The sequence below is a fragment of the Saccostrea echinata genome, unplaced genomic scaffold (assembly GCF_033153115.1).
Source record: "Saccostrea echinata isolate AGI-Se365-2 ecotype Australia unplaced genomic scaffold, CSIRO_AGI_Sech_v1 ptg000030l, whole genome shotgun sequence".
In the NCBI taxonomy this organism is placed as follows: Eukaryota; Metazoa; Mollusca; class Bivalvia; order Ostreida; family Ostreidae; genus Saccostrea; species Saccostrea echinata.
The window spans coordinates 33,758,597-33,774,264 of NW_026889779.1; the positions used below are offsets into that span (position 1 = coordinate 33,758,597).

At 34.4% G+C, this 15,668-nt stretch overlaps 1 protein-coding gene across 1 annotated transcript in view; it reads right to left on the reverse strand.

The window, feature by feature from the left end:
- Nucleotides 1-15,668, reverse strand: part of LOC133196748 (complement C1q-like protein 2) — a 140,199-nt gene that overhangs the window by 28,547 nt on the left and 95,984 nt on the right. The window lies entirely within an intron of this gene.

A 15,668-nucleotide genomic window follows, 5' to 3' on the forward strand; every position in this document is an offset into this window, starting at 1 on the left:
CAACATGCAAGATAATTATGTTAACATGCAACTTATCTATGTCAAAATGCAACTTATTTATGTCAGCATGCGAGTTATATATCAACATGCAATATATTTATGTGAACATGCAAGATAATAAGTTGCATGTCAACATACATATCTTGCATGTTGACATAATTAACTAGCATGTTAACCTAATTAGCTTGCATGTTGACATAAATAAGTAGCATGTTTACATAATTATATAATTGTGTTGTATGTTAACATAATTTAACTTGCATGTAGGGGGCAGAAATATGCCACCATAGTAAACAAATGTAGTCCTGATTAAGCTGATTATAAAGTTAATGCTGACAATAAAGAACTACTTATAGCCTCAAAATACACAACCACTCAAATTAAAATGTAGAATCTGATCCAATATTCTAAACTTGAATCATAGATTACTATAGTAAATATGTCACTAAACCGGATGTGACGATCCGGGTAAAATATGATGGCTACCAAAAAAATCCACCCTCTTATCCCTGATATTATAAAGGCTACGATCTTGCATGAAGCAACAACAGGTAAAATACAACTAGAGCCGAGCTCGTTGCAGAGCAACGAATAGGTCTTCCGTTGGAGCAGTGACCTTGAGTCAAGGTCATGCCATATTTTAAGATGATAAATAATCTTGTAAGGGACCTATCAACTTGCAATGTTTCGCCAGTAGAAAGACAATAACATAATGTACACTTTCTAATTCGTGACCTTGAACTTGTCCAGATGAGCGTCAAGCCATGACACACTCTGGTTATGACGCAAACCTATCTGTGTTACCGACTTGACAAGTTCACACATGTTCTTTCAGACCACACATCCAGTAAAAGCATATTGTTTTTAGTGACCTTGAACTTGAGTCAAGGCCATGACACAGTCTGTATGATACCAACAATACCCGTCTGAGTGTTTCCAACTTGACAAGTTTACACATGTTTTTTTTTTTCATTTCGTTTCCATATAGTTGTAATTTATTACGTTTAACTTGCTGGCTTCAAATTTTATTGTAAATATGTTTTATGTCCTATTTCGATATTGAAAAACGTCGGTGTCTTTGAGTACGTGTACATGTGCATTACGTTACCACATCATGTTTTATAACGCAGACCATACATGTATATATAGTCAGCGTTATAAAAAGGTAAAAAGAACCCCCATTTTATTCATTAAAAATCTCTTCTTAATTATCTTTGCCGATTCCTTACAGAACTAGAGTGTTCCAAGAAACGCATGTGCCGCCTGCTTTTAGCTTCATTAAAGATGTAACTAAGTCTAAAAGTGATCAGCTATTTATTTGCTACGACATGGCATATAGTTCATGCCAAAAAAAAAAAAAAAATAATAATAAAATAAAAAAATAAAAATAAAAATCCAGGGGTAGTAAGACTGCAATAGAATCTAACAATCCAATAGAAATACAAATCCTTAACCCCTCAAAGCTAAAATAGATATTAATGAAATTTGAATAAATTTATTATAAATAATTATTTATAAATTAATTAAGTACGTGATTTCAACAATCTTTCAAAAGAAACTTCAGTCTATCATATCCGCAATTGTCAGTCTACACCATCCATTTTGGAATAACGATCCCGTTGTATTTTCATAGTACTTCAATTTCAGTTTTTGTGGTTTCTTTATTTCATACAGTGTCAAAAGACATTGTCATGAGCTCATAAACATGTATAAATATTAATTATCAAACCCTGCCTCTCTAATTTCAAAAGACACAATTTAAAATTAACCCTCCGCAGTATAGTTTGCAAAATAGTTCAAAGGTCAAGGTCAAGTGGACGGACGGACAGTAAGACGGACGGACAGACGCCAGGCATATTGATCACTAAGTGCTGCTCTGCTCTGCAGGCGACACAAAAATGTTCGTTTGATTGTCTGTTTGTTGTTTAACGTCCATTGAGCTGCCAGCATTTGCCAGTGGAGTGCTGCAAATTTAGGCCTGTACTCGGCACATACGGCCTTTGAGCAGTGAGGGATCTTTTTTCATGCCAGAACCTACTGCTACACGGGACCTCGTTTATACGGTCTAATCCGAAGGACCATACTCCACGTTCTGTAGTGGAATTGTTTGTTTGTTTGTTTGTTTGTGTGTTGTTTAACATCCCTCTCGAGGTTTTTCACTCATATGGAAACGCCACCACTTGCCGCTGGAGGGCTGCAAATTCAAACCTATACTCGACACTCAAGGCCATTGAGCAGTGGGGGATTTTTGTCATGCCGGCACCTACTGCTAGACGGGACCACAGTTTATACGGCCTCATCCGAAGGACCAGTCTCCACGTCCCGTAGTGGAATTGTTTGTTTGTTTGTTTTTGTGTTGTCTAACGTCCCTCTCGAGATTTTTCACTCATATGGAAACGCCACCACCTGCCAGTGGAGAGCTGCAAATTCAAACCTATACTCGACACTCAAGGCCAGTGAGCAGTGAGGGATCTTTTTCATGCCAGCACCTACTGCTACACGGGACCTCGGTTTATGCGGTCTAATTCGAAGGACCAGTCTCCACGTCCCGTAGTGGAATTGTTTGTTTGTTTGTTTTTGTGTTGTTTAACGTCCCTCTCGAGATTTTTCACTCATATGGAAACGCCACTACTTGCCGGTGGAGGGCTGCAAATTCGACACTCAAGGCCATTGAGCAGTGAGGGATCTTTTTCGTGCCAGCATCTACTGCTACAGGGGATCTTGGTTTACTAGTATACGGTCTCATGCAAAGGACCGGTCTCCACCTCACGCAGAGGGAGTCGAATCCGTGACGTAAAGATTAACTTCTTACTCCGCCACTCTAGAGCAAACGCTCAAACCACTGCGCCACGCGGGCGACGTGGTGGTATTCGAAACTGCGACTCCAAATCGTAGGGGTAGAAACATTTTGATAAAGGTACTATCATTATGAAAACCATGTTCTGACTCAAGCCTGTAGAAAGCAATTTAATTTTTTTCTGGGATGGGGCACAAACAATCAAATTTTTTTGATATATAAGAAAAAAAAATGAATAAAAAGTAAAAACATAATTGCGGGGGGGGGGGGGACACGACCTTATAGCTTTAAGCTATATAGTGACTAAGAAGGAATAATTTGTCATTTGTCAAAATCTTTTACCTAAACTCTTCACTTTTAATTGTCAATAACAGATTCTTGTTACAAAGTGAAAAGTATACATTTATACGTAGTACAGGTATCCATCTCATATGCATAATCTATTTAATCAATCATTTTATTCTAAAGGGAAAGTGAAATCTCAATCAAAACTTGTCACAAATACTGGATTCTCTGATTAATTATAATATACATGTGAGAACGGATCGTCAATTAGGACTGCAGGTTTGGTATATGCATCTTCAGCCTTAATTAAAAGGTTGTTTCGAAATATTACAATGTATCTATAAAGCACTGTATCTATAAAGCAGTGGCACCAGAAGTTTACAATTCTGATTGACAGGTGTAGCGCCGTGCATGAATTTCATGTAACTATGTACAAATAAGAAATGAAGGGATCTAAAGAAAAGAGTTATTGTGATTAACATTGTAATTAAAACAGAGACAATTAACAGTAGTTTGGCTGTGCTGGCCTTTCTGACATTTGAAGTAAAGTTTTAGAATAACTCATCATTGAAATGAAGTTGTAAAAGTGTATTATCAATTTATTTCATTTTCATCATTAGATGTGTGCTAATATGTTTGTTATATTGAAGTCCATGTATATGTACTCCTTGTACATCTTTTTCTTTTGAATCGCACGTGCAGGTGGAATTAAATTATAAAAAGTTAACATAGTTCTTAAATGCATGACATTTACGTTACACAGTTCTGGACATTAGAAATAATTAAGCTTATAGTGTTGCCGATATTTTATCGTATGCTAAAAAATATGTATAACATAAAACATGTATTTAAAAAAAATCAGCTCAATATAACCTTTCAGATACTTATACATACAAATCAAATTACATATAATATGAAATATTTTATTGAAAAATTACGATCTCTTCTCTGTAAACAGGTAGACATTCACGGCGAAAAGGAGCTCGAATAGCCGCCAGTTTTTTTTTTTCTTCGGAAAGCTGTGCAGTTATCTTGGGCGACATATCGCGTACAAGTACAAAACAGCAGTGGAAATAAAAATAATGAACTCAAAGTTTAATTCTCTTCTCTCAATTATTTTTTGAAATATAATTACCAACAATATATAAGTTTTTTTTTTTTACCAGAATGTATACAAAGCGACTTTTCAAGAGGTACAAGAAAGCTTTGACGCGTGACCAGGTAGGCCTACATATAATTGCTTTCAAAGCATGCAAACTCAGACTATCAGGTAGCACAGGTTGCTGGCCTGTCAATCAAATCAGCAGCTATTGTTTTATTTTTGTATGATTGACGGGCGGTATATTATCGATCTTAAGCTAGGTAGATTTTGTGGGCGTTAATGGAAAATTGGGTGTTTAATAAAAGCACACGTACTTGCCATATGCTGGAGTTGCAAAACTATAGTCGACAGAGTGTTTCACATAGTATGTTCAGAGCTGGTGTAATCATAAAGATAGCCATTTTAAAATGAAAATATATGTAAGAGTGTTAAGCAATGCGTCTTATTGTTTTCAAAATATATCTCTTTTGAATTCTTTGTCTACAAACCTTGTGCGTCAAGTTAGAATTATCTGCAGAATTAACCACACGCAATGAATCTCCGAAATTAAACACTGCACATAATTGAGAAATAAATCGTTTATCAAATACATGTACATGTATGCAGTTTCAAGATTAGCATTCATGAAATCGGGGACCTTTATACGCCCTTAATAAAATGTTTTGGATTTATATTAAATCAAATTAAGATAAGATTAAATGATTTAATTGAATGATCCGATATGATTTAAAAAATAATTTTCCGTAAATCATTGTGTTAGCAAAATGAATATAGAACGACAATGTTTTGTGTTTGAACACTAATAGCTGCTTCCTCGGCCATATGCTATCGAGGGTAAGGTTATATAATTGTAAACAAACACAAAACCCGGGATGTATGTGAAATGCGGTTAAATGCAGTTAAAGACTGATTTATTTTTTGCTAACCTTTTTATAATTTAATAAAGTGTATGTTTCAACATTAAACGACGAAAAGATGTTTTGTTTACGATCACAGGTCGCTGGTTCACACGCAATGGATCTCTTGCGATTTCCGCCACAATGATTTAATAAGTATATCACCAACTTGACCAACATAGATAAGATGAGATAATTTGAAAGATCCGATATGATTAAAAAGCACAATTAAGCATGCATCGTTGAGTTTGCAAAATAGATTTAGAACGGCAATGCCTGTTTAGTGTATGGCCACTGATCACTGGATCTAGGTCACGCGTGGTCGGGGGATGGCCGGTTACGTAATTATAAACAAAAACAAATCCCGAGACGTATTGAAAATGTGTGACTCAATAATTTGGAATGAAGCCACAGAACACGTAAACACTAATTTCAAAGTAATATTAGTATTTATTTTGGATAGGTTTATTATTTATAGCAAGTTTATTTCAGTTATGCGCATAAAGATTTCACCTTCACTTGTCTAATGAAACTAGTTACCTGAATGTGGGTCAAGCTTCTAGCTCATTCATTAAACAATACTCGAGCAAAATAACAAGTTCATGAGATCAATAATATGTTAAAGAACAACTTTTAAGCGACAGCTATATCGAAATATTTACCGTTTTTGAATAATAAAACGAAAACTTTCAAGGACCCTAGATCCCTAATTTAAGGGACCAGCCCCTTTTTGGTGGTGCCAAATGAAAGCCCTTAAAATTGTGCACAACTTTTATTCAACATATCTTAATAAAATATTTTTAGTTTAAAAGATACATAGGAAAATGTGTGTAAATTTTCACGCTTTTAGGCGTCCTAATTTTTGACCTCTATCTAGCGCCATTTTGAACGCAAAAATCAAAAAACAAAAATAGATGTGCACAACTTCAATGCTTCTATTATTCAAATTCAGTAGTATTTCTGCTCCAGCTTTTTTAGTCTCTGAGCCTTTGTCTGGAAACGAAACAACCTAAATTTTCATTTAAAGGGAAATAATTCCAAAGCGGAAGGGGACTTTTTAAATGTATAACAGCATTCTGATAGAGTTTTGTAACGTCTATAAATTCTGAAAATTTGAGCAAAATCCGTTGAGAAATGAGCGAGATATGAGGTCTCAAAGTTGGCGTCTAGAAAGGAGAAGAAAAAAAAAGAATAACTAGATGAGATCTCGTTGCGAGCAACGAGTGGGTCTTCCGTCCGATTTTTGATAAGATGAGATAAGAATTTGACTGAGATTTTCGTTCAAATATAATGATATAAATAAATTGTTAAGACGAACAATTTTGCTTTAATAATGTTTTACAAAATATTGATCATTAAAGGAATATAGATGAAAGACTTTCGCCCCTTCTTGGTCACTAATATGAGAGGTCAGTCCCTTTTTCTTGATATCATTTTAAAGCTCTCATGATTTTGAACACTTTTTGTTCAACAACTAGTCAGAAATTCTTTTTTTGTTTTCGGCATACATGCAAAAGAAATATTAAAGGCCAGCCCTTCAAGTCCTAAGTGGGGATGTCTAGCAAAAATTGAAAGAGTGCATATTGTTCAGAATATTATTTTGATCGTCTTTTGTTCAATACTGTTTATAAAAATATTCTTCCTTTTCGAGATATATTGCGCTATAGATTATGCAATCTGGCCCCCTAAAGACCCATTACTGCGTAATATATGATATCAACATCATGTTATTTAGATAAAGTGTGTGAAGATGTACAATTTCGCTTCAGTAATATATTACAAAATATTGATCATTAAAGAGTTATTGATTGTATACTTTCGGCCCCTCTCAGCGTCTTATTTAATGGGTCAGACCCTTTTCCTTGATATCACCTTAAAGCTCTCATGATTTTGAACACTTTTTGTTCAAGAATTATTCAAAAATTATTTTTCGTTTCCGAGATATATCCGAAGGATATATCTCGGGGCCGGCCCTTCAACTCCTTAATGGGGACGTTTAGCAGAATATGAAAGGTTGCATATTGTTTAGAACATTATTTTGAACATCTTTTGTTCAATATTGCTTATCAAAATATTTCCCACTTTTGAGATATAAAGCGTCAAAGATTTAGCATTCTGGCCCCTTATGGCCCCTAATTATTTAACATATGATGTGAATTTAATAATATATAGTTGTAAATTGTTGAGATGAACATTTTTGCTTCAGTAATGCATTAAAAAATATTGATCGTTAAAAAGTTATTGTTCAAAGACTTTCGGACCCTCTCAGCCCCTATTTTGAGGGGCCAGCCCCTTTTTCTTCATATCACTTTAAAGCTCTCATGATTTTGAACACTTTTTGTTCAGCAACTACTCAGAAATTCTTTTTCGTTTCTAAGATATTTGCAAAGGAAGTATTTAGGGGCCGGCCCTTCAACTCCTTAATGGGGACGTTTAGCAAAAAATGAAAGGTTGCATATTGTTTAGAACATTATTTTGAACATCTTTTGTTCAATATTGCTTATCAAAATATTCCCCACTTTCGAGATATAAAGCGTCAAAGATTTAGCATTCTGGCCCCTTATGGCCCCTAATTATGTAACATATGATGTTAATATCATAATATGTAGTTGTAATTTGTTGAGATGAACATTTTTGCTTCAGTAATCCATTATAAAATATTGATCGTTAAAGAGTTATTGTTCAAAGACTTTCGGCCCCTTTCAGACCCTATTTTGAGGGGCCAGCCCCTTTTTCTTCATATCACTTTAAAGCTCTCATGATTTTGAACACTTTTTGTTCAACAACTACTCAGAAATTTTTCTTCGTTTCTGAGATATTTGCAAAGGAAGTATTTAGGGGCCGGCCCTTCAACTCCTAAATGGGGACGTTTAGCAGAATATGAAAGGTTGCATATTGTTTAGAACATTATTTTGAACATCTTTTGTTCAATATTGCTTATCAAAATATTCCCCACTTTTGAGATATAAAGCGTCAAAGATTTAGCATTCTGGCCCCTTATGGCCCCTAATTATGTAACATATGATGTGAATATCATAATATATAGTTGTAAATTGTTGCGATGAACATTTTTGCTTCAGTAATGCATTACAAAAAATTAATCGTTAAAAAGTTATTGTTCAAAGACTTTCGGCCCCTTTCAGACCCTATTTTGAGGGGCCAGCCCCTTTTTCTTCATATCACTTTAAAGCTCTTATGATTTTGAACACTTTTTGTTCAACAACTACTCAGAAATTCTTTTTCGTTTCTAAGATATTTGCAAAGGAAGTATTTAGGGGCCGGCCCTTCAACTCCTTAATGGGGACGTTTAGCAAAAAATGAAAGGTTGCATATTGTTTAGAACATTATTTTGAACATCTTTTGTTCAATATTGCTTATCAAAATATTTCCCACTTTTGAGATATAAAGCGTCAAAGATTTAGCATTCTGGCCCATTATGGCCCCTAATTATGTAACAAATGATGTGAATATCATAATATATAGTTGTAAATTGTTAAGATAAACATATTTGCTTCAGTAATGTATACAAAAATATTGATCATTAAAGAGTTATAGATTTAATACGTTTGGCCCCTCTCGGCCCCTAATATGACAAGTCAGCCCTTTATTCTTGATATCATATTAAAGATCTTGTCATTCTGCACAAATATTGTTCGGTATGTTTTTACAAAATAATTATACTTTAAAAGATATGATACAAAATGTCTAAAAAATTCACTCATGATTCGTGTCCTAAATTTCGACCCCTACCGAGCTTCCATACTAGGCACTTCCGGAAAATATCCAAACCCAGGTGCAAAATGGCAACATGTCCTCTATCATCACTGAAAATTTCAGCACTCTAGCTTAAGCCGTTTTTGAGTTCCATCGCAGACAAGGAGGTCCTCTGAATTTTGATAAAAGGGCGATAACTCTCGACCGGAAGTAAATATCCCTTAACAGACTTGTCGGAATTAACTTCAGATGTCAACGCATCTACCTTGAAAATTTGAATAAAATCGAACGAGCCATCTCCGAGAAATCCTCTGCACAAATTTTGTAAGGAGAAAAAAGAATAATAACTAGAGCAAAGCTCGTTGCAAAGCAACGAGTAGGTCTTCCGTCCTGTTTTGACCGGAAATGACGTCAACAATAGAAAGGAAGGAGTTTCGACGTCTCCATTGACTTTAAAATTACAATTTTGCATCAAAACCAGCAAAATAAGCTATTTCTGGCTACTTCCGGTTTGACCGGAAGTGATGTTGAGGGATGATAAATTTGGTTGGACGCTTTTGGTTACATAAATTAACCAATATCGAAACGGCAAAAATATGCATTTTCTGACTACTTCCGTTTTGGCCGGAAGTGACATCATTTGACGACTTTCGACAATCTTATTCACTTCTACTTGTCATTTTGAACAAATTTGCTTCTTTGATGTATCGCTAATTCTCAACAGTTTTTTAGATTTTGAGAAAACACTTTCAGCCCCTGTAGATCCTTTATTTTAGGGGTCAGCCCCTAATTGTTGATATCGAATGAAAGAGCTTGCCATTCTGCACAACTTCTGTTTTATATGTTTTAACAAACTATTTACAAGTGAAGAAATGTTCTTGAAAAAATGCTAAAAATTTTGATATTCTCAATAAGAATATTTTTGGAGCATAGCGAGCGTCAAAGTGCGGTACTTCTGGAAAAATTGAACTACCTAGTACATATTTATGAACATTGCTCTATCATTGCTGAAAATATCAAGTTCCTATTTTAAGTGCTTTTTTAGAGCGAACAAAGTGACCCTCTAAAAATCACTTAATCGCAGAAATCTCCGGACCGGAAGTGACGTCGTCAAAATAAAAACATTTATATCTAGATTTTTTTATTTTCTACGAGACCTGAAAGTTTCCTGAAAATCAAACAACCCGTTTCCGAGAACTCGCGTGCACAAAATTGGTAGGGAAAAAAACAATAATAAAATTATGCCTGGACATGTTTTTTTTATTTCTCTGCAAGTGACCTTGAACTTGCCAGAAAAACCTTTGATCAAGGTCAAGACACAGCCTCCGTTCATAAGCTATCTCTGTTTCAAGTAAGAGCTTCCAGTGATTTTTTATTACTAAATCATAGCATGAAATAGAAATTATTTTTTTCTGTCAGTATCCTTGAACTTGACGGAATAACCTTGGATCGGTGTCAATACATACAATCAATCTCAAACAACCTCTGTTTTAAGAAAGCGGTTCTAGCGATTCCCCCTTAGAAATTCATATCCCAGACAGGCATTTTACAACTTTTTCTGCCAGTGACCCTGAATTTGCTGAAATAACCTTATTTTAAGTCATCTAAAGCCAGCGGACCATAAGCAATCTTTGTACCAAGTACGAACTAAAAAAATTACAGCCTAGATCGTAATCATACAATTTTCTTTGTCAAAGTCGAAGCAAAAATTTTTGTCACAAGCAATCTCTGTATCAAGAATGAGCTTCCAGTGATTCTCAATTACAAATAAATGGCTCGGACAAAACATTTATTCTTTCTCCAGTGACCTTGAATTTGCCGGAATGACCTTGGATCAAGACCACGACACACCCTAGGATCATTGGCAATCTTTGTAACAAGTATGAGCTTCCAGTTAATCCAAAAAATCATAGCCTGGGCAAACTTGGAGGGACAGACGGGCAGCTAGACAAACGGATAGACAGACGGACAATATGATTCCTAATCCCCCCTCCCCCCAGCCCGGACACTTCGTTTGCAGGGGATATTAATTCCTATGTTAAATTTTGAACACTTATTCTGATTTGAAAAAAAATTAATCTTTACTATTTCAGGGAGATATTATAAGTATGTTTTCTCAATCTGGCCCACAGTTTTCTAGAGAATAATTTTTTTAAATGACCCTTTCCAATTTTTAATACTTGTATTTCTTAATTATCTTACGTTGGAAGAGAATGTGGTCATTCATTTGATCAACAACGTTTGGTTGGTAATGACCCAGTGTTTCTTGAAAAGATAAGAATGAGAAAAAAATTACAAGTACCAGGTTTACAGCGACAACGTCGATTATGCTCACACCGAAAAAGCCAACATCGAAGTCGGAGAACAAACAAATGATAAGCAGAAAATCTTACTTAGCCTTTGGCATGAGAGATGGGGTACTGATTAAAAATTGAAATTATTTTTATATATTCAATATTTTTTTTAAGATCGACGTTTTGACCCCCCCCCCCAAAAAAAAAGCTGAAAACTTCGCCTCTGAAGGGAAGCATTTTATCTATTATTTTCGGGGGGGGGGGGGGGATACGTACATGTGTACTGATGAGAGGAAATTTTAATCAACTATCAGTCCTATAAATATGAATGATTGCTTTGGAATATTTGGTTACAATTACATGGCTTTTATATTTATTTATACACGTAAGTTAATGTCAGCTAAGAACTAAAATAACATCTGTTATAGACAAAACAAATAAATTTGTAGCTTTTTAGAGTTATCTACATGTATAGATCTATTTGTAAGAACCACTTTTTTATAAAACAAATTTTCGCTCATGATATATTTGGCACTCTATTTAATTACCATTTTATTCGGATGTCGATCAACACATTTTTTTTCAAAAACCCCGGAGTGCAAAATAAGCGAAACTGGCCAATGAAGATGTTTAAAAATCCTGATTCCGCAATCGCATCGTCTCGGGCGTTTCCGTCAGAGGTCGGAAAAACAACCCCGAATGTTTTAACATTACCGGATGTTGAAATTTTATACAAGATGGAGTCGCTTCCTATTTATAAAGGAGAGACGGAGTTGAAAGTCCCTTCTAGCTAATTAGTATATATTTTAGATAATATCTTTACATTCAATAAAGTTAAACTCAATAGTCATTTATTTCAAAGTTTGGGAAAGGGGGGGGGGGGTCTACATAATACATTCAAAGTTTTTTTTCCGTTAGTTGGAAAGGCCCGAGAAGTTGCGACTGACTTATCTTGGTCTAAAAACACTTTGACAAACCCAAACCACGCAGTTTTATTCAGGACACGTGTACAGTGAAATGAAAAAAGTATATTCAATCCAGTTAATTTGAGAAAAAAAAAAAGAATAGTCTGGCATTTTTTCAACCTCGTTCGGTTAATTTATTAATTAATCTTCTTTCCGTGAAGGAGGAAAGCATGGACGAAGGATTAAATAAAAAAATATTTCCAGGTGTACAAAAGCACCCGTGCATAGACTTCATTTTAGTACTACATATTGTGATTGAAGTTGAAAATAATCAACAAATAGATTTACAGAATAGAGAGATTATGATTGATATTGTATATAAAATTAAGAAAATTGAGCAATATTTGATACAGGAACTATCTGATATATATGTGCATGAGCAAATGTCTCCCTCTCTCTCTGGATCGTATTTTTTAAAACTAACCCAGAAAAGTAATGTACGTAAGTTACAAGTCAATTATTTGAAAGAAAATACTCAATTCTATACGTTAAACGATACAAATAGTTTAATAGTTTATGATACAAAGGCTGCCGATTATGATTTTAATAATTGAAATAAAGTTGTCAAAGTGTATTGATTAAGAATGATAAATTTGTGATATTCAGTAGCTGCACTGAAGTTCACTGGTCTGAAAAAAAAATGGGATGGATGACCAGAGACTCCGGTCCGTCAATAAATTATTTTTTTTCTCGGAAAGCTACATGTACAGTTCTGCAGTTAGATATTCAAATGATTCTAAAATTTTCCCAGTGTGTACCTTTTCCGTTCCAATTGATATTTAAAAAAAAAATGTTATATGCATTCTGAAATTTACAGTTCTGGACATACGATATAGGTTTATTGTTATCTACATGTATAACCCGCTACCGATATTTAATCCAACAACAAAATTATGATGTTAGAATACTATACTTAAAAAATATCATTCACGGGTTTTGAATTAATTATAAAAACAAAATTCATTGCTTTAAAATCCTGATGTATTTTATTAAAACTTTACTATCAACCCTGTAATATAAATAGGCATAGTGCAACACAGAAGTCGCTTATGAAGTTCAGACCTTGGCTACGTGACGGCATTGTTTACTTTTCAATAAAATAGCGAATTATTTTTGAAGTAAGACTGGTCACCCTTATGATTCGGAAGATTCTCTTTAAAAGTTTAAAGTTGGTATAATCATGATGAAAACCTGTGATGAAAAAAATATGACTGGAAATATTTGTGTTGAAAACGGATTAATTTACTGTTTCAAAACGTAGAGAAAGCGCAAAGCTTGTGCATTTTATAGTTGAATTAAACAGGTTGGGAACAATTCCCCTGTTGAGAGATCATCTCGCTACAGCGCGATTATCCCTCTCTAGCGTGGAGAAAATACATCTCGGAAACCCGAGATTTATATTCCGATTCCATCTGTAAACGTGTTAACTACCGTAAAAGGAAAATCCGGAAGCATGTCAACCCATTTGTTAAATATTTATTGTCTCATCTCAATATATTTGCTTTAAAATATTGCCTCTACTGCTGCATACCTTGGAAATTTGAATAAGATCTTGCACAATTGTATAGACTTTCTACGGAGGACCACAAGTGATAAATATCAGTACGAGTAAACTTGCTTATTGCAGATGTACGTATATCTTTCGCCTTATTTTTTTAATAACCCTGTTTGAAAAGCGGGGGGTATATAGTGATCAGGTATCCATCAGTTAGTCTGTCTATAAAGCTGTCCGTCCGTCCATTACGATTTGGGGTACCCATCTCTTATCAGCAACTCCTCATACCACTAAATAAAATGTAATGATACTTTTACAGATTCTCTTTTAAATTGTGTCTTCCTAATTTATCTTTTTATCGGACAGATATTTGGACTTTCCCATAGCAACAAATGGACTTAATCATTATACACATGTGGGAGCAGGAGTTTCATTTCATGAGCTCATTGTTACACTCGTCAATGTTTGCAGGATCTTCTATATATTTATTCTTTTGTATATTTTACTCGTGAATGAAAAAAAAAAAAAAACCATCAGTGTAATTTTCAGTTTTTCGTCCTACATTAATAACTCAATTTAAAAAAACGACCATACTATTGTATTGCTCTCAGAATATAACTGTACATGTTATTTTGAAAAAATCACAAATTTTCGGCGGCGAGGGGGGGGGGGATAACAATTGCAAGGAACAAATACAGTAGGTAGGTTATGTGACTAGATTTCTTTAGATTTATACCGAAGTTCAAAAATAGATGCATGGTAAAAGCTATCAACATTAACCATTTTCAATTCACAGCCAATTTAATTTAAATAGTCTTATGGGTGACCTTCAAGTATGACTCGACTTACAGGAAGCCATATAGCCTGCAAATCATCACTTATACGTGACGCCCTCCCTTGTTAACTCAATAAAAATATAATAATTTTCATTGAAGGAATAATAAAATGTTAATTACGAAGTATTTCACGTAGTGTTAGTAAATCTTCTTTCTAAATAAATGCGTACCTTTAAAAGCATTTATTCCCTTGGGCACTTTTTATTTATTATTTTGGTCAAATTTTTTGGAAGCCCCCCCCCCCCTTATTGAAAAAAAAATCTACGGGCCTGGGTTCTCCTATTCAATCTCTGTATTGGAAAGTATCTGATGCACTATTAAAATTTACATTTGTTATGCAGGATCCCAACATGATTCCAGCGCAAGTGTCCTCAAACGTGGAACTGTTCATTGCCACCGGAAAAAAACGTTAAGAATTTGTCATTGAAGTACATGTACGAACACTTAGGGCATATACTTCTTCAAACAAACGCAACACGTGGAAAGCAGTGATCACTCAACAATTTCGCATTTTTGTTTTCTCTGTGTTATAAAAAAATAATTCATACTAAACTGTTTTGTGCCGTTTATCAGTTATGCTTGACTATGTTCCTATGAATATTGATGAGCTAAGACAACCAATGAAAATCTAGATCACCATTTGACGGTTATTATGCGTCGAGAATATCACGCTTACTGCAAGTCCAAGAGTTACTATATATCAACATTTTGTACTATGTCAGTATCGGTTAGACTTAATTTAAACTTTTTAAAATTGATTTGTTTTCAATTATATTTAATTATTTAATGGGGTATCTAGCTTGTATATACGAGGGTTGTTAAAAAAGTTCGCGGACACATTGATTTACGGAAAATCTATTGTGTATTGTGAAGTATGACTTATGTCTGATTAAATTCCTATCTTTTGTTTAATAGTATGTAAAAAATCAGGTCCATTTACTAAAATGTTGAAAATTTACAACAATTTTTACTATGCGGTCATAGGATTCACGGAGCAATCACTTGACGTTAAGTGACGTGACAAACAGATTTCAAACGCATTAAGCTTTTTCATTGTTCTAAATATCTTTCATTTCTTTCGACTTTTCTCGACTTTTTTCTACTTAAAAATTAAATATCTATATCAAGACATGTTACTTTTCTTCTATAAAGTCTTTTGTGCTGTTTCGGATATTAGTGAGATCTTAAAATAAATGTCCACGCAGTTAAGAGATCAGATATGGAAACAATGCAAAATCCATAGGCGGCAACGTCCATGCGATAAGTGGGGTATTGAGGTATCGA